This window comes from Gymnoscopelus braueri, assembly GCF_963280865.1.
Source record: "Gymnoscopelus braueri genome assembly, chromosome: 7".
NCBI classification, from domain to species: domain Eukaryota; kingdom Metazoa; phylum Chordata; class Actinopteri; order Myctophiformes; family Myctophidae; genus Gymnoscopelus; species Gymnoscopelus braueri.
In genome coordinates, this window is record NC_137608.1 from 9,256,565 (window position 1) to 9,280,166 (window position 23,602).

Here is a 23,602-nt window from a genome sequence, read left to right on the forward strand (position 1 = left end):
GGGACTCGGGAGTCCCGCGGTCGGGACTGCCGACGATCTTTTCATGGACAGTGAGGTGTACAAACTTACAGTAACTTGTCCTATGGTATGGAGTTATGTCATAGAGAGTTATGAAGGCTACAACCTGGCTGGGTTAAGGATATAAACCCGACGCTCCAATCTCTTATTAACGTGGCGGAATCACTGCCGCGGAATGACTGCCGCCCGTCCGAGTCTCACGGGGAATATCTACATGACTGCTTGTGCACTGCTCGGTATGGGTTAAATAAATTAATATACAAACGTATTCCATTCATGGCGATGTGATTGGTATCATAATATGTCATTCATGTAGGCTACAAGCCTAAGTGACAAAGATTGTACCGCTACGGATTACATGAAAGACACAGTTGGGCGTGTGTGTGTGTGTGTGTGTGTGAGTGAGAGAGAGAGAGAGAGAGAGGTGAGGCGTGTGCGTGTGCGTGTGTGTGTGACTTGACAGGCAGCGAGGCGAGGCGATCGGGGGAAACTCTTTCTTATTGGCTTCTGATGTCTTTGGTCGTATTCTGATTCTTCTTCATGTCGTAAAATCGGGGCGTTTTGAGAATATTTAAGGGCGTGTTATTTAAATGACGCTCGTTTTCAGACGTGAGATTTATCAAAGCTCCGACCTGATGTACGCCAGGATTGGCTGTGTAGGATCCGTTGATAAATGTGACTTTGACGTTGGTGTACGCCGAATATATGGAAAAATATAAGCCGGTTTATACGCTGCGTTGATAAATGAGGGCCACTGTGTACCGATTTGCATGACGTTTGGATAAAATCTGTAGGAGTAAATGGGTTGTGCACAAATCGGCCTCCTGGTGGCGCTATAACAGGGCTATGTGAAAGATTTGGGGCAGAGGTTCTGAATTGGCATCCAGGGAGTGTGTGTGCACAGTTTCGGAGCGTGCGGGCCAACGGTGTCGGAGATTAGCCGCTCGCAGACGGACGGACGGATGGACACACGGATGGACGGACAGGGGGTAAAACATACTCTCGCCATGCCTTTCGGCCTGGCGGAGACAATAATCTGATCCTGATAGCATTATTGAGGACGCATGCACTGTTGCCCACTACAGACGAACATCAAAACTCTCGCCCCAAAACAGTCACCCCGGGGGAAATCCGGTGGTATTCACCTGGTATTCCTAAACGTAACCTCATTAAACTATGCCTAAACCTAACCTTATTCCTAAACGTAACTGTTATAGATAAATTGATAACTTATATTAAGTATCAATTACCCAATAATAAAGCAGAGGTTCGAGAACTGTTGAGACACAATCACCATTTATTTCAGGAGATCCCCGTCTGTCCTACACAGCAATGTATGTAGACCAGCCCCTTCATTCAGTGTGCTACCCTCTTTTATACAAGTCAGAGGGGAAAAATAGACTTTACAATTCAGTGGTAACACATGTCCTTTCATGGGCACAAGGGAGGAAATAGTACATCACACTAAACACCTTAAAAGGCCATTTCAGCAAAACTCAGAGGAAACTATACTATAATAGACACACATAGATACATGACATTCTGTTGACAGGTGACAGAGCCCTGTCACCTTGCAGCTGTTCTCTCAGCAGGAGAGCCCTCTAGCCTGCTACCAGATTTAACCTAACTATATGATTAGAATTGTCAGACTGCCATTACAATCCGTCCTTTGACTATATTTCATAGTCACTTAAACAGTATGACATTCTAAATTTTCAAAATTGTTCACCACCCTTCACTCATCTGACCACAAATCTAGGCGAAAACCTTATTATCTTAATATCTTTTGTATTGATTTTAAAGGAAATTCCTAAACGGCCCTCATTGTATTTGTTTCTTTGAGCGACCACCATATGGCCTGCAGTCAGTGGAAGGGAAAAAGCATGTCAGTCACCACAAAGAAAATAAAACACTAAATTAAAATAAACCCACATCTAGAAAATACACATAAACAAAAAAAACATTTCCATCCCTAGCCCCTCTTCCCCATAGCTTAAAGAATATCGTTATTGTTGAAAGGTGGCACCCACTGTGGTCTTGGCTGGGGTTGCACTATTACCTTAGAGGATTTTCCAACGATCCTTGCCATTACTGCTTTAATGCAGGCAGAGATGCACACAAACGCCAAGAATAGCACAATTATGGTAGTGACAATCAAGATCAGAGTACGTGCTAATGTGTTTCCAATTCCCCCAAACCAATTGTCGAACATCCCCCAGAATTCCCCTCCGTGGGTTTTGTGTAATTCACTTACCCCAGCTAGGGTATCTTCATGTAATTTGGTAATTGCCTTTGTGGGATCTGAGACGAAAGAGCAACATTCTTGGGAAATTACTTGGCAAGTTCCTCCTTTACTTGCAAGCATGATATCTAAAGCCATCCTGTTTTGCAAAGAAATTGTTTTGATTTCATTCACCTCAGTTGCCAGTGCCCCTACGGCTGCGTCAGAAACATTCATGTGTCTTTCCAGTACCGTAGACAAGGCCTCCAATTCGTTTTGATTGTTATAGGTTCCATAATTTGGTATGATTACCCCTATTAATTTTTGCCACCAAGACAGTGTTCTTTTTTTACGACTAGTCTTTTTCATATGCTGTGAGTATAAAGCTTGAATTTCTGTACCACTTACACGCCTGATCATTGGGATGATGTGGGCCAAATAACACATCCCCTGGCTGTTAGCTGGAAGATGTGTGTAGGCTTTTTCTCCACAAACTGCATATACCTTCTCTGGTAGGTAGGAAGGACGGCTAAGGTTGGTTAACATTAGAGTTCCTTTTTCACAAGAACTTTTACCTACAAGTACATTATTATTTTTGTTCTGGTTCTGGTGCCCAGAGAAGCAATATTTTACATTTGCCACCTGCATAATGGGTATAGTGTTGCATATGGGTGAAGACCGGAAGGTCACCTTTTTCTGCGTTTGCTCCTGACAGTCATTAAGGCCACATTCAAGACTCCCTAATTTGAATTCCATTGTGACAGGGAAATAGAAGATTTCCGAATCACAAGTGATGCTAGCACTGGATTTTGTCCGCACACATTTAGTTGTTTCGGAATTGGTTTGTACATGCTGCATGGTGCAATTAGTCTGAACATGAATTGTTTTCAACCCCACCACAATTTTTGTACCAGTGTTCCTCTGCAATTGAGAACTAGTTTTCATTGTACCTATTCTGTGAACCACAGTTTTATTGAACCCAAAAGGTACCCGGAAGGTAACTTTATTCACCTCTGCTGTTAAGAAATCTAACACCTCCTTGTATTGGCTCCATGGGTTACTTGTGACAAACTCCTCTACTGTCCTGTACCTATTACCAAAGGAATTGATGGTGAGATTTTTTCCTCCATAACATTCTGAGTCCCAGTCCCAAAGGAGTCTGTTTTCACCCATACCTTGCCAGTCATAACGATGCCATTCTTGTGCTGTCAGTGGAATTGCCATCCACATAGGTGCTGTGGTGCTATGGGGCAAAAGCTGACAGATCCAGCAATTTGAATAGTTCATCTGTATTGCAAAACTTAGGGTCATTGACATGGCTATATTTGGATGGTGGATATCTCGTCGTGCCCTGCTGAGTATCAGTGTGTCTCCAAACACACCCTCTGGTGTCACATTCTCCTCCTCTGCACCTGGTCGTAGTTCTTCCACCCCCCTCGTCCACACCCACACTGATAGGCACAGTGTGACACCGACTGCTGTCACAACCCAGGGGACCTTTGAAGGGTTATTTGTGAATGCAGACATGGGTGCCATTGTAGACTTAGTGTTTTCACAATGCACAAGCCGGTCAGTGTGGGGTTGTGGGCGCGTGTCGATCAAATCGTCTGCAATGGGAAGCGTGAATCCAGGTATCCCTCTCAGCTACTTTTACTGCAGTGGGAGTGATGAGAAGAACTTGATAAGGACCTGTCCACCGTGGTTGATACCAGTACTGCCGTCTCAGGTCTTTCACCACGATCCAATCGCCAGGTTCCAAGCTGTGCAACTGTCCTGCTTTTGGGTCTGGAAGCGCTGCTTTCACCTTTGGATAGATTTTCTTGAAAACGTTGTTAAGAGCAAGACAATATCTTAACATTTCGTCATCAATATTCATTAATGTCATTTTGTTCTGTGGGAATGGCATGTTAGTCATTCTCATTGGTCGGCCCATTAATATTTCATAAGGGGACAGACCAAGTGTTGCATGTGTACGTCCTCTCATGTACATTAAAGCCAGAGGGAGCACTGTTACCCATGGTAAGTTTGTTTCATCCATCAATTTAGTCAATTTGTTTTTTAAAGTTTGGTTTGCTCTTTCAACAGGGGCAGCTGCCTCAGGGTGATACGCACAATGTGTCTTTAAATCAAATTGTAGGTTCTGTGCAAGACTTTGTATCACTTTATTTACAAAATGCGAGCCATTGTCCGATCCTATTTTAGAACAAAGTCCCCATCTGGGAAATATGTGATGTAATAAAATGTTTGCCACTGTCTTTGCTGATTCATCTTTACAAGGGTAGCATTCAACCCATCTAGAAAACATATCAACAATGACAAGTGCGTGTTTATAATTTTGGCATGGGGATAAGGTAATGAAGTCCATCATTAGGTATTCAAATGGTCCGTCCGGTTTTGGTTGTGCTGACATCGGCACCACTATGCCTCTGCCAATATTATGTGTCATGCAAATTACACATTTTGAGCAGAAATGGTCCGCGTACGTTGTGAACCCTGGAGCAAACCAATATTTGTTTACAAGATCAATCATTTTAGTCTTTGATGCATGGTCTTGCCCATGTGACATTTTTGCCAAATATGGGAAAACTGATTTGGGCATAGCAGGAAGGTTAGAAGGACCTAGCCATATGTTGTTGGCTGTGTCTAATGTACATTTTTTAGCCCATACTGCTTTCTCTCGTGCATCAGCTCCTGTCTGTAACAAAGAGATATCATTAATAGAAAACGGGTCAACTGGAGCCGGAAATGTCATCATCTGTAAAACAGGAGCCATCAGAGATATCGCCGCTGCCTTCGCAGCCTTATCTGCGAAAGCATTTCCCCTTGATATAGAATCTGTCTCTCTGGTGTGAGCTTGACATTTGCAAACAGCTATTGTTTTTGGTAACAAAATGGCTGCTAGCAAATTCTTTACCAACACATGGTGTGCAATAGGTTTCCCTGCCGAAGTCAAAAACCCTCTGTGTCCCCATATCGCATGGAAATCATGGCAAACACTGAAACAATATTGACTGTCTGTGTAAATGCTTACAGTTTTCCCTGTGGCAAGGATGCAAGCTCTTGTTAATGCAAATAATTCTGCGGCCTGAGCCGACAGGTGTCCTGGTAATCTGGCACTTTCAATGACAGATGAGTCTGAACAGACAGCATATGACACTAATGGCACTCCAGTTAGTTTGCACCGTTGTGCTGATCCATCCACATAGAACATTAAGTCTGAATTTGGAAATTCACTGTCTGTCAGATCTAGTCTAGGTTTTGTCATAACATCTACGAGTTGAACGCACTCGTGTGGGTCGCCATCGTCAACTGTGGGTAAAAGGTTAGCGGGGTTAAGGACAGTACATCTCTTCAAAGTGACATGAGCCATGGTTAATAACACATTCTGATAGTGTAAGAGGCGTGCCGGTGTCAAATGAGCAGTACGTGCCTGCGTTATCAATGCGTGGACGGCATGGGGTACATGCACCGTCAAAGGATGCATTGCTACGATGTCACCTGACACTAACACAGCAACTGTCGCTGCTTCAACAGCTCTCAGGCATGGCACTAACCCACGTGCCACACTGTCTAATCGTTTTGAATAATACCCTACTGGTCTCTGTTTGTCACCATGGGCCTGAGTCAATACTGCAGACATGAATCCATCCTTTTCTGCAACAAACAAGTTAAACGGTTTATCATGATCAGGCAGACCAAGACATGGGGACGTGGTTAGAGCCTGTTTAAGGGTAGTCAGGGCTTCTACTGCCTCAGCTGTCCATGTAATTGAGTCTGACATAGCTAATTTCTTCCCACCGTAAATCAAAGCAGACAATGGTTCTGTTATTTCAGCAAAATCCCGTACCCAGGGCCTGCAATAGCCAGCCACCCCTAAAAGGGACATCAGCTGTTGTTTATTTGTTGCCTGTGGGATAGACAAGATGGCACTGACTCTCTCTGGCCCTAAGCTGCGCCCGTCAGGTGTAATAACATGACCTAGGTATTTGACCTCTTGCTTGACAAATTGTAATTTAGCTTTTGACACCCTGTGGCCATTTTCAGCCAGAAACTGTAACAGTGCTACAGTGTCCCGTTCACAAGCTTGTTTTGATTTTGAACACAAGAGGAGGTCATCCACATATTCAATTAGAACACTGTGTTCAGGAGGGACAAAAGCTTCAAGATTTGTTGATAATGCAGCAGAGAATAGAGTCGGACTCGCCGAAAATCCCTGCGGCATTACTGCCCATGTCCATTTTTTACCCTTGAAAGTAAATGCAAACCAAAATTGGCTGTCAGGGTGGACAGGTATACTAAAGTATGCATTGCTTAAATCCACCACAGAAAAATAGCATGAATTAGCCGGGACTTGTGACATTATAGTCACTACATTCGGGACCACCGGGGCCGGTGCATGCACAGCTTCATTTATAATCCGTAAATCTTGTACAAACCTCCATGCTCCAGACGCTTTCCTGATAGGCAAAATGGGAGAATTACATGGTGAATCAGGGCAAGGGATGATAGCCCCCCTTTCCACTAAAGAAGCATGTACCTCAGAGATACCCTCCTCCGCGTCTTTACTCAAAGGATATTGGGCTTTGTGTGGCCTATATGTGGATTTAGGGGAAACAACTACAGGTCTCGCGTTCTTGATACACCCAATGTCGTACTTATCTTTAGCCCAGAGAATCTCTGGAACTGCTCTCAACAAAGGGGATACGTGTTCTGGGCTGGCTTCTAACACCATCAATGCTTCTAAACCCTGCTTTGATTTTACACTTGTTGACGTCCTAGTCATCATGCACTGCACCACTATTGGGGTGGAATATGTCTTCATGCTGGGTGAATACAATGTCTCTGTGCTAAACTGTTGCCAGTCAGTAGCCTGCAGCACTAATTTTAGCCATGGGCCTATGTCTCCCCACCCTCCTAGTTTCTTCCCTAGGGGAATGTGGGGAACCGTCCCTGTGACAGTGTGGTAAACTTTTTGTTCCTCAGTTAAATTTAGGGATATGGCACCAAACTGATTGTTAGTGTATATATTACCTAACTGTATGTTGTCTTGATTTTTGATATTAAACCAAAAATGTTCATAGGTCAGATCTCTTGTGAATGGTGAGAAATGTGCCGTGCAACGTAATATTGCAGGTTTGGTGAAATCATCAGGTGTCATATTGTGCAACCTCATAACTAAATCATTGTCACAGAGGTCCCAACAATAATGCCAATCAGTGGGCTTCCCCTCACTGACAGATAAATTGTAAAGCCCCAGTGCTGGACATGATATGAATATGCCATCACTGGAACAATTCAATTTAACACCGAATTTGCAAAGTAAATCTCGTCCCATTAAGTTAACAGGGCACACAGTAGAAGACAAAAATGTGTGTTCAAATCTGATGTCACCATATGCTACTGACAAAGGTTGTGTAATTGCTTCTATACACGGTTCACCTGATGCCCCAATTGTAGTAAGTGTCTTACTGGACAAAGAGACATTCGGTATCTTTTTCCGTCTAATTACTGACACACTAGCACCTGTATCAACAAGAAAAGTGATAAACTCACCATTCACAAGAAGATCGAGAAGTGGGGCCTGATCTGGGGTAACTGACACCTGCACGAACTGACCAGCATGCATGTCTATCTCTCGCCCTGTCACCCCTTCAGCCATCCCCGTATCCTATAGGCGGCCCGGATTGGTGACTGTCACATCACCATTTGGTCCATGGTGCCAGGTTGCTTGGTCTCCCTGTCGCGGGTTGCCACTGTTGCCTGTCCTGTCCTCGCCTTGCCTTCTCTCGTAGCCCCTCGGAGCCCAATCTATTTCCAGATCAGGTCTTTGCCCACCCTGTCCATATCCTGCGTTGCCATTGTCTGGTCTCCTTTCGTCGCCCCTCGGAGCCCAATCTGTTGCAGGCCCATCAGGCCTCTGGCCACCACGTCCATATTCTCCTTGGTTCTTCTGCAAAATCCACCCCTCTTTCCTTAGTCGACAGTCTATTAAATAATGGCCCTCCTTCGCACAGTAATGGCAAACTCCCTTTTTAGTTTTTTTACCAGAGTCTCTGTCTCCTGTGCCCTGCTGCCTTTTTCGGCCTGTGCCATTTCTTTGCTGGTCTCGGTGTCCCACCTGTTGGTCTTTTTGCTGTAGTTGCTGGTTCTCATAGTACATCAGCTGCGCCATCACCAACTTTTTCTTTTGCACATTGTCCTGAGCACATTGTGAGATTTCATGTCGTTCTGCGTGTTGAGCATGACTCCACACATCAGTTAGTGGCTTGCTCTCCCAGCCAATACAGGACATCATGACTCTGTTGTGAATTATCGGGAGTAGTCCATTTATCAATGCTGTTTTCAACAAGTCATTGTATGCCCCGTTATCTTGGGCCACACCACAGTGTTTCTGGAAACAATCCTCCATCCTATTCCGGTATGCATCACAGGTCTCCTCCTGGAACTGCCTGGTGGTGTTGATTTTGGGCCAGTCAGTACGAACAGGGTATGCTGCCCTCACCCTTGCAAATAGACCATCTTGGTTCTGCAGCTGTCCAGTCACGATATCATCCCTCCGTCCAGCGACATCAAAGTCACCCTTCAATCGTGGCCACTTTAATGCAAAGATTTTCCGGAACACAGTGTCCAGTTCTCTTGCGGATGGCTGGTACAACTCGATCAATTCTAATATAGCTGTACACCAGCGTTCCACATCCACTTTGGGGTCTGGAAGGTCCTGTATGATGTCATGCAATTCATCTGGTGTCCAGTTGCGTTGCACAGATACTGTGGCTGAATACGCATCCCTAATTCCTTGCGGTGCATCAACGGCAGGAGGGGGATGAGGATTTGGATAGGGGATTAATGGCATCTGCTGGCACACATGCAGCTGCGTGTCTTTTTTACTGCCACTGCGAAGTGTGTCTCTCCTGTTCTGCTGCAGGGAGAGCTTTTCTAATTCCAGTCCCATTTTAGCCATCTCCACATTCCTCTTCACCTGTTCTGCTAAGTCAACGTTGGTCACCTCCTCCTCTCCCCCGACAGCTCCTTGCCATTGTCCATCAGCCATGTTGACCACAGCAGCTGCGTTATTTGCTTGCAGGCCAGCTGCTTGGTAGAGATCTCCGGCTACGTTCGGGGGTTGCTGCGGGATTTGCGGAGGTTGCTGTTGGACTTGTAGAGGTTGCGCTGGCGGTTCTGCTGGCACTGGTGGTTGGTTCTGCAGGGCTGGCGTTTGTACACAGGCGTACGGGGGTGGCTGGAGAGACTCATTCCTATTCTTTTTTAATCTTTTACGCCTTTTGTCATCATCACTCTCATCCTTATATAACAGGGCCCTAGTCTGTCTACTATCCCTAAACTCAGCCTCTCTTTCCCATTTTCTGAAACCCTCCCAGTCTATGTTCTTACTTTTCTTCCCCTTGGTCCGCTCATAGTGCTCCAATTTCTCCCTACATGCTTTTAATTTCTGGGTACTTAGGGTTCCCATAAGAGGGAAACCCCCTTGTGTGATTTTGTGCCACAACAACACTGCCTGTAATATTCCAACTCCCCATTTGGTCACCATGAATTCTGCCGGCCCAGAAAGCGTCTGAGGCATAGATTCCCCAGCCTGTTGGTTCCCCATGGCACCGGTGGAACTCAGGAAGAAAAAAACAAAAAGAGAAAAGAAAAAGGTCAGAGCAGAATCAACAAGCACTTTGTATAATTCTAGGCTTTTATGCTGTTTTTCCCTATTCACATCTCAATTCCTATGTAAAATTACAGATATTTCTACTTCTGCAGTTTTCTTTTCAAAGTTTACAGGGTTTTATGTTTTTTCAAAGCTTTAGGGTGACCTCTCTCACACCATGCAAATCTCAGTCACACGTCACCCTTTACAAATCCTATGTGCTCTTAGCAACTCTCATATATAGCATGTTTCTTATTAGTAGTCCTCAGACAAACATAGCCATATGACCATACCATGTGATAATACTTATAGTCTTTTTCGCACCTTTACTGAATATATATTAACCAATATGACCTCGAATAACCCTCAGATGATTACTTAGTTGTATATTATCATTATATATATTATATATATTATATAAAATTTCCCACACAGTTTCCTTTTAAGGACTTTGTACAGTTCGTACAGGTATTTACCGAATATCACGGACGGCTCGTCTTACACGACCTAGTTTCCTTTTACGGACTTTGCACCGGAGTACAGGTATTCTCCGACTTTCACGGACGGCTCGTCTTACACGACCTAATTTCCTTTTAAGGACTTTGCACCGGAGTACAGGTATTTATCGTTTGACTACGAAGGGCTCGTCTTACACGACCTACAGTTTCCTTTTAAGGACTTTGCACCGGAGTACAGGTATTTATCGTTTGACTACGAAGGGCTCCCCTATTTTTTTTTTTTTTTTTTTTTTAGGGGACCTAGTTTAACACAATTGATTGTACCAAAACATTCTCTCACCTTAAAGTTGTATCCACTGCCCATCCAGCACTTCCAGGTCACTCGAACGGCACGCCTCTGCGATTATGTAGGACGTATTTGCCTTAGCTGCAGCAAATCCGATGAACACAGGTTGTGTGGATGGACAGATGTCACAACTCTGCTGGTTCTTTTGATCAAGTATCCATAATCATAGTGGTTATGAAGTATGAAATATCGATCCTGCCTCGACAACGCCAACTGTTATAGATAAATTGATAACTTATATTAAGTATCAATTACCCAATAATAAAGCAGAGGTTCGAGAACTGTTGAGACACAATCACCATTTATTTCAGGAGATCCCCGTCTGTCCTACACAGCAATGTATGTAGACCAGCCCCTTCATTCAGTGTGCTACCCTCTTTTATACAAGTCAGAGGGGAAAAATAGACTTTACAATTCAGTGGTAACACATGTCCTTTCATGGGCACAAGGGAGGAAATAGTACATCACACTAAACACCTTAAAAGGCCATTTCAGCAAAACTCAGAGGAAACTATACTATAATAGACACACATAGATACATGACATTCTGTTGACAGGTGACAGAGCCCTGTCACCTTGCAGCTGTTCTCTCAGCAGGAGAGCCCTCTAGCCTGCTACCAGATTTAACCTAACTATATGATTAGAATTGTCAGACTGCCATTACATAACCTCAGTAAAACTAATAATATGGCTAACCCTAAACTTATTTCTAACCTTATCCTCAGTAAAACAAATACAGGAATACAAGAACCGCTGGTCCACGAAAATAAATGGGGGCGAGCGTGTTTTGGGGCGAGTTTTCCGGTTATATTATATCGACGTCACGGCACCGCGGCTTGAAGTTGCAGGAGATTCTCTCCGTGCCGTGGAGTAATAATAAACACCTCAAACTACACGGATTACGTTGACACAAACACACTGGAGTGATTTAGAAGCACTTTATAAGAAAACTAACACTTATGTTGATTTAACGTTAGTAGGCCTGTATGTGTTTTATTGTTGGACATGCGGCAGGTTATAATATGGGCTTGACAGCCCCTCCTCTTCCCGGTTTGGCGGATCTGCTGAACGCCGTATCGGCCCGTTCCGACAAACTTTCATCCCTGAGTACCATCCAGGGGAGTACATGTGATGGCCCCATGAAGACAAAGCCACACATTTGTATTCCTATGGGCGAGGGTCGATTGGCTGTGCCTGTGTGTCTGCGACGGACTATGAGCTCAAGGCAGCGGTTGCCTGAGCCCACGTTTCTATTTTGTGTGTGTGTGGGGGGTGGTTGTTATTTTTTCATTCTAAATTTTATGTCGTCGTGGAGTTGTGCGGCACACCCTAGCATTCCTCACGGCCCAAAAAAGGTCTGATTGCCAGGGTTGCGAAACACTGCAAGACCATCTACAGTATAACAATAGTCGGCCATAGACCATATTCACACGGCGGCCATATTGCTATTGAGTTAATGAAGTGCCACCCAGACCATGGGCCAAAACAGACTGATTGATGGATGGATGGATGGATGGAAGGATGGATGGATGTCCCTGGTCATGGTCACCAGCAGTCACATCATGCGATAAACATCCATTCACACCCTCCATTTTGTTTTCTGAAAACTTCAGTGGCCTGTGTGTGTGTGTGTGTGTGTGTGTGTGTGTGTGTGTGTGTGTGTGTGTGTGCGTGCGTGCGTGCGTGCGTGCGTGCGCGCGCGCGCGTGCGTGCGTGCGTGCGTGCGTGCGTGTGTGTGTGTGTGTGCGTGTGCGTGTTTGTGTGTGTTCATGCAGCAGCCCCTCAGAGCTCACACTCTCTAACTAGGGCAGGAGGAGCTTTAGCTTCCTGTCAATAACAAAGGTGTGAATTTACATCAAAACCACTCGATTAGTGAAAAATCTAGTGGTTTTGTTGGCTTCTACGTCTCCGGTAAACACCTGGTTGCCTCGTTCTCTCGACCACACGATGAGTGTTGTGAGTTTGCAGATCGGCTATTTTCGGCAGACATTTAAAAAAAAATCATTTCGACATTTAGAGTGTAGCCCTTGGGAATCCGGTCAACTAAGTATAGGGCCCATGCCATGGGAATATGCACGCGGTCAACTATGTGTATGGTTTCATTGGTTAATGGAGTTGGTACAACTGAGGTTCAGGAGGTTGACCAAGGAGAAGACAACCAATCACAACTCTGACCAGCCACCAGCAACTCCACCCATGCCAACCAGTGCCAACCACTCACCCATCTCCAACCAAGCTAACAACTCCTCCCTTGCCAACTACCAGGGTATTTAAACCCAGATTAAAAAAATGCCGGTGTGCTAGTTTCCTGTAACCCTCCCTCCCTCCCTCTGTGTTCTACCTCTATCCTATTCTACAGGTTCCAGGCGGGGTCCCTTAATCTACCTCTGCACGGCTAACGCCTCGGACCCCTAAGCCAAAGTATCTGGGTCCACGACCCCCGGAACCTCCCCCTTGGCCATTTCCCCTCCTAATCACGCCTGCCGTCCCATGACCAGTGCTCTTGACCATCTAAGCCGCACACTACACGCTTGCGTGTGTGATGACCTTAGATGATCACGCCGGCACCCCAATGCCATTCTCGTGCCCATGACCATCTAGTGATGACCTTATCTGACCACCTAAGCCGCACACTCCACGATGACCTTAGATGACCATTTCGCACTCAGCTTATTGGCCGTTTATGGCGCACGTCCCATGCTGCCCATGTGACGCTCCCATAAACGACAATACCACTGTGACAAATGCACATTATATTTATTATATTTATCTGCTTGAGCTATGGATGTTATTATATCTGATTGATATGTAACATCCGATGTACTTATGCACGTTATTATATCTGATTGATATGTGACATGTTGGACACTCTGAGAGATATGAACATTTCTGTGACGGTTCCCTGTATGATATTATAGTATGTTATGTCACTCTTAGGTTATATGGTTTATTTGTATTCATTTGTGTTCTCATTGGTTCCTAGGACTTGGGGAGCAGTGAGCTGAGTTGGCAATCAGCCAAATTGGCGTGCACCTGGGCCCGGGTGTCCACGCCCTATAAAAGCCTGCCTCCCCAGTCCTCTTTCTCTCCTTCAGTTCATTTGATTTAGCTCCTCACCCAACCTACACCTCCTTGTTTCCACTTTATGTTCACACCTTCAACACTCACACACACTACACAATCCACTCATGCATACACGCAATACACTACTGACTTCACTGATTTCCACACCTCATCTGTTCATTTATCTATTTGTTTATTTTGGTTACTTAAATAAACACTATATTCTTTGTAAACTGCGTCTCCCCTGTCTTTTTGTTGTGTTCCCTGGTCCCCCTAGGCCAGGGTCATAACAAAATGGGGGCTCGTTCCGTAAAACTTTTGAGTGTGCAGTAAGTTTGGTTTTTTGAAAGGAGTGTCATTTGGGAATCAATCCGGGGATTCCCTGGTCCATTTGGTTCAACGGTCCGGTGAGTAGAGACAAAGCGATGTTACACGCTTGTTTTTGTCTGGACTTTCTTTGGGAGATGCAGTTAATTTCTTTGGTTTGAATTTAATCTGTTTAGATTTTGAATTTAATCTGTTTAGATTTTGATAATTTACAGATTTGATTAAGTTGCTACGGGGGGGAGTTTTTTCCTGGTATTTGTGCTGCTAAGTTAAAGGAAGGAAAAATAAAAATAAAGTTACCTGGCTGGTTTTTGGTTTCAGTATTATTATGAGTGTCCCTGTTAGGTGCGATTTAGTTACTGGGTTAAAAGATTAGGTCGCAGGGTTAGGCCGGGGGGTGGTTTAGGTGCAAGGTGCGGCTGTAGCGGGTGTGTACCGGTGCGTGCACATTACGTCTCGGGGGCACAGCTAAGGGCTGGACGTAGGTCGCCAGCTACTGGTTGCTTTTCCTACCCCTTGGTATGAGCTAGGCCTTTGCGGTGGCCTTCAGTGCGTAAATACCTTCCGCAAACCGGCATGAAGACGGGTGGAGTTAGTTTGGGGAATATATAGAGCAGAGGGGCACTTGTATTTTGTTGTTTACCAGCTAGGGGACTAACTTAGCGCACATTAGCCAGGATGTGTACCCTAGAGGCATTTTTGGGTTCTCCTTCGGAGGAACTATTACTTCAGTGCACCAAAGACCAGTTACTTAAAATAGCAGAGCATTTTAAGATAAAAATTGAGGCAGGTGACAAGAAATTAAAGGAGACCTTAGTGGCAGTGTTAAGAGTACATTTATTTGAAACTGATTTGTTAAAGGAATATGAAGAGCCAGAAAAGATTTCACCTATCCAGCTAGAGGCGGCAAAGGCGGTGCCTTTACCTGTAGCAATGCCAGGGTTGACGTTCGACCAACAAAAAGAGCTAATGATGTTGCAAGCGGAGCAGGACAAAGTGAGGCTAGACACGCAATATGCAATTGAAAAAATGAAACAGCAAACTGAACAGGCAAAAGTTCAAGTAGAGCAGTGCAGGTTAGACTTGATAAGGGACGGTAAGATTTCAGCTGATGCAATAGTATCTACAGAACCTGCAGGACAGTCCATGGGGGAGTTTAATGTAAATGGAAATATACGTTTGGTGCCGAAGTTTTCTGAACGTGACCCTGAGGCATTCTTTACAATGTTTGAGCGCGTGGCCGACGTGCGTAAATGGCCCGACTCAGCGCGCACGTTGATGTTACAATGCGTATTAACAGGCAGGGCGCAAGAGGTTTATTCGGCAATGAGTGTGGCCGACAGTCGAGACTACTCTCTGGTTAAAGAGGCGGTGCTTAAATCGTTCGAGCTCGTCCCCGAGGCGTACTGACAGCGGTTCAGGTCTTGGAAAAAACATGACAAACAGAGTCATTTGGAATTTGCGCGTGATTTGACCACCTACTTTAACCGTTGGTGTAATGCCTCGGAGGTAACAGATTTTGAAGAGTTATGTGATTTGATGATTTTGGAACAGTTTAAAAATTCTGTTCCTGCTCGAGTGGCGACATATATCTCTGAGCAGAAGGCGAGCAACGCGGCGGACGCTGCAGCGCTCGCTGATGACTATGTCTTGACGCACCGGGGAGAGTTTAAGGCGGGCGGTGGCAACTATGTTGCCAGGGAGTCTTATGGCCGATTTAATAAACCTCTTCCTGTCGAAGTTAAAGGCAACGGCAACACAAACAACAGCAGTAATTTGCGTGAGCCGGAGAAGGTTTGCAATTACTGTCATAAGCGGGGTCACTGGAAATCGGAATGTTTTATGTTAAACGGACCTCCCAGGGCTAGACCTTTCAATGCGGGAAATTCGCAACCAAAAGGAGCTGGCATGGCCGCTCCAATTCGTCCGGTGTCCACTTGTGTTTCACCTAATCTCGGTCAAAACAAGGATACATCGTTTGCAGCACTGAATTCTTACCGTCCATTTATCATGAAAGGGTCTGTGTCTTTGGTGCAAGGTGGGGAAGAAGTACCGGTAACAATACTGAGGGACACTGGGGCTTTTGACTCATTTATTCAGGCTGGTGTTCTCCCTTTAACTAATGATTCTGACACGGGTGATGCGGTGCCTATCCGGGGCATAGACATGAATGTCCTGTTGGTTCCTTTGCATAAAGTGGTGCTCAAATGTGAACTGTTTCAGGGAGAAGCAAAGCTTGCCGTGCGCCCAGCACTGCCGATTCCAGGGGTAACGGTGATCCTAGGTAACGAGCTGGTTGGTGCTCGGGTGTGGGCGGAGGTTCCGCCGCCGGCAGTGGTGACGTCCGTTCCCCTGGTAACGGGGGAAGCGGATGAAAGTGAACGTGACTTCCCAGAGGTTTTTACAGCTTGTGCGGTGACCCGTGCAATGGCTAAGTTAAAAGAGAAATCTGAGTCACACGAATCTATTACGACTAAAGTATCCGAAAAGTTTTCAATACCTCTTGCTAATTTTCCATTGTCCATAACACGTTCAGATCTGGTTGCGGAGCAGCAGGCTGACCCCTCTCTGACGGAGCTGGTGCCGCTGATACGGCCGGAGGATGAGCTGCTTGACAGTGCTTGTGGGTATTTTCTGCAGGACTCCTTGTTGGTGAGAAAGTGGCTGCCACATGAGGGAAGGTTTGTGGGTGAACCAGTGTTCCAAATTGTGTTGCCAGTCAAACTTCGCCAGTCAGTGTTAAAAGTAGCTCATGATGAATCTGGACATGCTGGTGTGAGAAACTTATGACAGGCTCCTTAGACATTTATTTTGGCCTCGAATGAAGAGAGATGTGGCAGCATTTATCAAAACTTGTCATACATGTCAGTTAACTGACAAGCCTAATCAGAAGCTGAAACCAGCCCCATTGTATCCCATTCCTGCCATTAGGCAGCCATTTGAACATCTAATAATTGATTGTGTGGGTCCTCTACCACGTTCAAAGTCAGGAGCAGTGTATTTGTTAACGGTAATGTGCCAAGCAACTCGCTATCCTGCTGCATATCCTCTGCGCACCATTACCACTCGGTCGGTGGTACGTGCACTTTCTCAGTTTATTTCTATATTTGGGATTCCGAAGGTCATCCAATCTGATCAGGGATCGAACTTCTGTTCTCACATGTTTTCCCAGGTTCTGAAGCAGCTACATGTCCGTCACAACCGGAGCTCTGCGTACCATGCTCAGAGTTAGGGGGCGTTAGAACGCTTTCACCAAACGCTAAAAGCCATCTTGCGCGCCTACTGCACTGAGCTAGGTAAAGATTGGGAAGAGGGTCTGCCGTGGCTGATGCTTGCTGCTAGGGAGGTAACACAGGAGAGCACAGGGTTCAGTCCAAACGAGCTGGTCTTTGCTCATACAGTAAGAGGTCCCTTGGCTGCGCTGTCTGGGGAATGGATAGAGGCACAGCCTCCCAAAAATTTGATTGAATATGTTAATGGTTTTCGTCATCGGCTTTACACAGCCGGGTTGTTGGCTAAAGAAAAGTTAGCTTCAGTTCAGGATAAGATGAAACTGTTGTATGACTCTAAAGCTGAGCGCCGTGTGTTTAGCCCTGGAGACCAAGTGTTGGCTCTACTTCCAATTGTTACTTCACCCTTTCAGGCAAAGTTCTCCGGTCCACACAATGTGGTAAAGCAGGTTTCCGAGCAAAATTACATTATTTCAACGCCTAAACGTAAGAAACCAACCCAGCTTTGCCATGTAAACTTGCTTAAGCCTTATTATGCACGCACTTCTGAGACACCGGTGTTGTGTGTGCAGCCAGAGGTTGGCTTGGCTCATGCAGTTTGCATGGCGGTTCCGGTGTTGTCTCCCAGTCGGGAGGTAGAGGAAGATGGGTTGGGTACACCTGATCCAGCGTTGGTGCATGGGCGGCTGAAAAATTCAGAAGCGCTTGCGTGCCTCGATACACTATTGACTCATTTGCCTGCCACAGGCCGCAGGGAACTTTCAGGTTTAATCCGGGAGTTTCCGTGCCTATTTGGTGATACACCGAGTTGTACACATTTAATCGAACATGACATTGGCGATGCAAAGCCATTTACAGGGTGAATGCGGATAAGCGTCAATATTTGGAAGCAGAGGTCAATTACATGCTAACAAATGGCATTGCAGAGCCATGTGCATCTAGTTGGGCTTCACCTTGTATATTGGTTCCCAAGTCAGACGGTACATTTCGTTTTTGTTCTGATTTCCGTAAAGTGAATAATGTCACTAAACCTGACTCTTTTCCACTTCCTAGAATGGATGATTGCATCGATCAGGTGGGCTCCGCGAAGTTCGTGAGTAAATTCGATCTATTGAAGGGATACTGGCAGGTGCCTCTGTCTGCGCGAGCGCGTGAGATAGCCGCTTTTATAACGCCTAATGGTCTTTATTCATACAAGGTCATGCCTTTCGGACTTCGAAATGCGCCTGCTACCTTTCAGCGGCTTATGAATCAAGTGATTTGGGATATGCCGGGGTGTGCAGTGTATTTGGACGATGTAGTTGTCTATTCAGACACATGGGAGGTTCATATGGAACGCATTCGGGAACTGTTCAACCGCTTGAGGGAGGCAAGGCTCACTGTCAATCTTGCCAAGTGTGAGTTTGCAAGGGCGACAGTGACCTACCTCGGTCGAGTGGTTGGGCAGGGCCAAGTGTGTCCGGTTGGTGCCAAGGTTCATGCTGTTGAGCAGTATCCGGTTCCAACTACAAAGAAAGAGCTCATGCGCTATCTTGGTTTAATAGGTTACTATCGTAGTTTCTGTAGGAATTTTGCGACAGTTGTGGTGCCTCTCACCAACCTACTTAAGGCTAAGGCACAGTTTGTCTGGTCACCCGCTTGCCAGGAAGCGTTTGAGCAGGCTAAATTGCTCTTGTGTACCGCTCCTGTTCTGGCAGCTCCACGTTTAGACAGGCCATTTAAAATCTACACTGATGCCAGTCATGTGGGGGCGGGGGCCGTACTGATGCAGGAGGAAAATCTAGGAATAGATAAGCCTGTTAGCTTTTATTCCAAGAAATTCAACTCTTACCAGCTAAATTACTCAGTCATAGAAAAGGAAGGATTGGCTTTGATTTTAGCTTTACAACATTTTGACGTTTATGTGGGCGGTAGTACCCCCGTTGTAATCTATACTGACCATAACCCCCTGACTTTCCTGAATTCTCTGCAGTGTCCAAACCAGAGGTTGATAAGGTGGTCACTGTTCCTGCAGTCCTATACCTTGGACATCCGTCATGTTAAAGGGACAGAGAACGTGGTGGCCGATGCGTTATCACGGGCTCCTCATGACTGAGGTCCTGATTATCTCCGTAGGTCCTCCTCTTGCCTCTGTCTTTCACCCCTTAAATGCTTCCTTGGATCCGGTTGCTGGGGTGGAGGTCTGTGACAGGGTGCGGGCGGCCATTGGAGTAGAGGTTTGGTATAGGAGATAGGTAGTATATGTATTGTAAATTGGATGCCGGTGATCCCTTAGGGACCCCGTCTTTATGGGGGGGGGTGTGACGGTTCCCTGTATGATATTATAGTATGTTATGTCACTCTTAGGTTATATGGTTTATTTGTATTCATTTGTGTTCTCATTGGTTCCTAGGACTTGGGGAGCAGTGAGCTGAGTTGGCAATCAGCCAAATTGGCGTGCACCTGGGCCCGGGTGTCCACGCCCTATAAAAGCCTGCCTCCCCAGTCCTCTTTCTCTCCTTCAGTTCATTTGATTTAGCTCCTCACCCAACCTACACCTCCTTGTTTCCACTTTATGTTCACACCTTCAACACTCACACACACTACACAATCCACTCATGCATACACGCAATACACTACTGACTTTACTGATTTCCACACCTCATCTGTTCATTTATCTATTTGTTCATTTTGGTTACTTAAATAAACACTATATTCTTTGTAAACTGCGTCTCCCCTGTCTTTTTGTTGTGTTCCCTGGTCCCCCTAGGCCAGGGTCATAACATTTCCTATTCACGTGAGGGGTAATGGGTCTGATCAGTGGGTGATTGAATGATTTGTGCCACCTGACTTTACTAATAGAGGGTGTGGCACGGGGGGGAGGGAAGATCAAACAAACCGTGTACCAGTGAGGACGGATGGAAAGCGAAGGTCTCCGAGGCGCCAGTTATACAGTTACAAGTAACCAGCGGACCGGCCGTTGCTGCCGGGCCGTGGGACTCGAGCGCTGTGGAGTTTGTGAACGAGACGCCGGTCGGTGGTGGAGTCGGGAGTAGCCGAGGCCGGTGAGACAAAACCAAGCGTCAAGTTTCTTTGTGGACTACAATTATAGGGGTACCCCTAGCTTATTATTATTTGGACCGCCGTTGCGGAAGACGTTTACGCTTCGTTTTGGATCAGGAACATAACAGACTATCTCGGGACCGCGGTGTAAAGAGGCCGCTCGGACCATAACGTGGGACTGTTTGTTATTGTCATGTAAAGCGAGTAACGTCGGACTGCATTAGCGAATCTATCTGTGTTGTGAATTGTTTATTGTTTACGGGGGAAGCTGTGATTTGGGGGGAAAGGGGTTTCTGTACAAAGCATTGAGTGTTGACTTGTTTGTTATTTCTTTTATTTATTAGGGAAAGAGTTAGGGACAGAAGTCGACTTAAAACCAGAGGTGTATTATTTGTCTACCATTTGCTGTGTGCATTATTATTTATTTTGTGGCTTTATTATATAAAGTATTTAAGGTAAAAACCTACCGATCCTGTTGTATTTCCTTTAGTTAATAATCTCCCCTTCAAAGTAAAAGGGCGATTGTTACACCACAACAGCGTAAGATGTTGTTCGTGCCCTTGGCCATCTAAGCCGCACACTCCACGCTTGCGTGTAGTGATGAGCTTAGACGACCATTCCGCACTCTGCATCCTTGGCCGTTTATGCCGCACGTCCCATGCAACGCATGCGACGCGCCCATAAACGACCATACTCCTGTTTTTTTCAATAAACAACCTAAACCTATTTTTGTCTGATGTTTTGGTCCTAGTGAAATTGTATTAGCTGCAGCTGTATTGCTTACATCGTGGTGTACTATAGGTCAGCCTGCCATGATATTACCCTTCTGTAGTTTTTAAACTGTAGGCTACATGAAAACAAACTACAAAATATTCCACTATAACAACAAAAGTGGAGTTTTACTGCAGCAGGCTCCACACACAGTGGATGTCCTCACTGGTTTTAAAACAGTCATCATGATGGGAGATGATTCACAAGTTGCATGACTGTTACGTCACATGTAGGCTACAGCAACATGGGAACCCATCGCCATGGTGTAGAGACCAGATGTCGGCCCGTTTACTCTCCTTCAGCCCTCCTCTTCCGGTGGTGCTCCTTTGTTTTCATTCCTAATAACAACAACTCTACACGTTGTAATGGGAGTTGCCGACAGATTCAGCTGTGGAGCTCTGAATCCGTCTTGAGAGATTACATGTACAATATACCATTTGAAATCAAATCTGTACGAGTTTATTGGTTGAACTAAATGTGTTTCACTGAGGATTCAGTAGGTCAAGGCTGATGAAAGGATGTGAGTAGAGTATAAAGATGAGGAGGATTTCTCAACTGGATGCAGTGACGTGTCATTGAGGACATATGACGTGTCATTGAGGACACGTCATTAAGGACGTGTAATGGAGAAGAACTCCTTAGGACCCTCAACAACCTTTTTTGTTATCTCCGCCAGGCTGGACGGCCAAAGGCCTTAAATTATGTTTATGCCCCATCTTTCTTCTGATGGCCCATTGCTCCGAAAATATACTCTAGAGTTATTTCCCAATAGTCATAAACAAGGATAAACTTCCGAAACATACTAGTATTGCCTATAATCAGGGGTGTAGGTCTTTTCGTTTAAGCACTGGAGCCCTGCACGTCGCACGCTGATGCGTTATTTAACATTGTTGGAATACTCATGGTTGAAACTATGCTACAGTGTGTGAATTGAATTATGTTACATTTAATTGTGCCTGAATGAGGTGTTATATTTGTTTTTTGAGCGTGTTATCCATGTGGTCTGTTGTGTTATTATTTGCGCAGTCTTTGTTAGTCTAATATTCTTGTTTAATGTGATAAACATAGTTGTCTTTATAAAATAAAGACATAATCTCTTTTGAAATTATCCTCAGGCATACAACCCATTTAATGCAGTTGTACACATGCCAGTAAGTGATTACTGCTGCTAACTTGTGACTTACAATTACTTAATTTCATTTGAAAGTTATATTTAAACTTAACATTATATCTCAAATGTAAAGTGTATAGCCCACTCAATGTACCCATACAAATAACTTGAAAGGGCCTATATACAGTAACCCATGATTTATTGTATCTATCATTTCATTCCTGAGGGTTATGGATCATGGAATACAGCCTATCCAGTGCAATCTACAATCTACCAATTACCTGTTGACTGGAAGATTGTTTACAGCTACCTCTGTTGATTTCATTCTTGAGGTTTATATATGAAGAAATGATAGCTCACCCAGTGCAACACACCAGTGTTGCAACACACCAGTGTTGCAACACACCAGTTGTAATAATATTACAACAAGAACCATGTTATGGTTCGGGTATGGATTAGAAGTTAAGACAATGGGGAAATTGATGTAAATAATTTTTTTTTCTTTACTGAGAAAAGTACAACAATGAATAGAAATACATCTTTGGTGCAGTGGATTCAAAACATGTCAACATCGACTCACAGCATCGACTCACAGCATCGACTCACAGCATCAGTGGATGTGATACTGTCATATTATTCAGTTTACTGAGGCGCACAGCATCTGTGTGTGTGTGTGTGTGTGTGTGTGTGTGTGTGTGCATGCGTGCGTGCGTGCGTGTGTGTGTGAGGGGGGTGCAGCACTTTAGAGGAGAGGATGTGGTCACAAAGCAGGCTGTACATCATGATTAGAGGTAAAACCTTCAACCTGACCACAATCCTGTGTCTTGCAAAAAACACCTGCCTCTCTGCAACCACCATCCAACATCCCTGCAGGTTTCTGTACAAACATACGCTGAACACACACAATGTTGTTACAGTATCTATGTCAACTGTATGTATGCATATTGAGCATGTATGTGTAGTGGGTTGAGTTTCCCCTTACTTTTCCCTAGTTATGTGATGCCCCCTTAATCACCCCCATTCAGGACAGCTGAGACACTTGCCTCCTGGCTGATTAATAGGGAGCCGTGCACAGCGATCAGTAGCTGGCTGGCTTGTGTCTGCCTGGTGGTGTGTGGATCTTAATTGGTGCGGGAGAAATTCATTGACACCATTGGGATAGGTTGTTTTTCTCACCACCTGTCCTATAGCCTCGCATGCAGAGCTGCTGTGTTCTCCTGTTGGTTCAGTAGAGCAGCCAGGGAGCACTGATGACGGCATGGCCTCTTATTAAAGAGGGGGTGCCGTGTTTTTTTCCCCCCTAAAACATGAGCATCAGGTATTATTATTATATGAGGAGGAAGAATTTTGTCATGAAAGTG

The 23,602-nt window shown here is 45.2% G+C and overlaps 1 long non-coding RNA gene across 1 annotated transcript; it reads left to right on the forward strand.

Annotated features, from left to right (window-relative positions):
- Nucleotides 1-15,067: 15,067 nt before the first annotated feature.
- On the forward strand, nt 15,068-19,948 carry LOC308088072. The gene is made up of 3 exons (XR_013933403.1): nt 15,068-16,484; nt 16,624-16,768; nt 19,290-19,948. It is a non-coding gene; the product is annotated as an uncharacterized lncRNA (long non-coding RNA).
- Nucleotides 19,949-23,602: the final 3,654 nt, after the last annotated feature.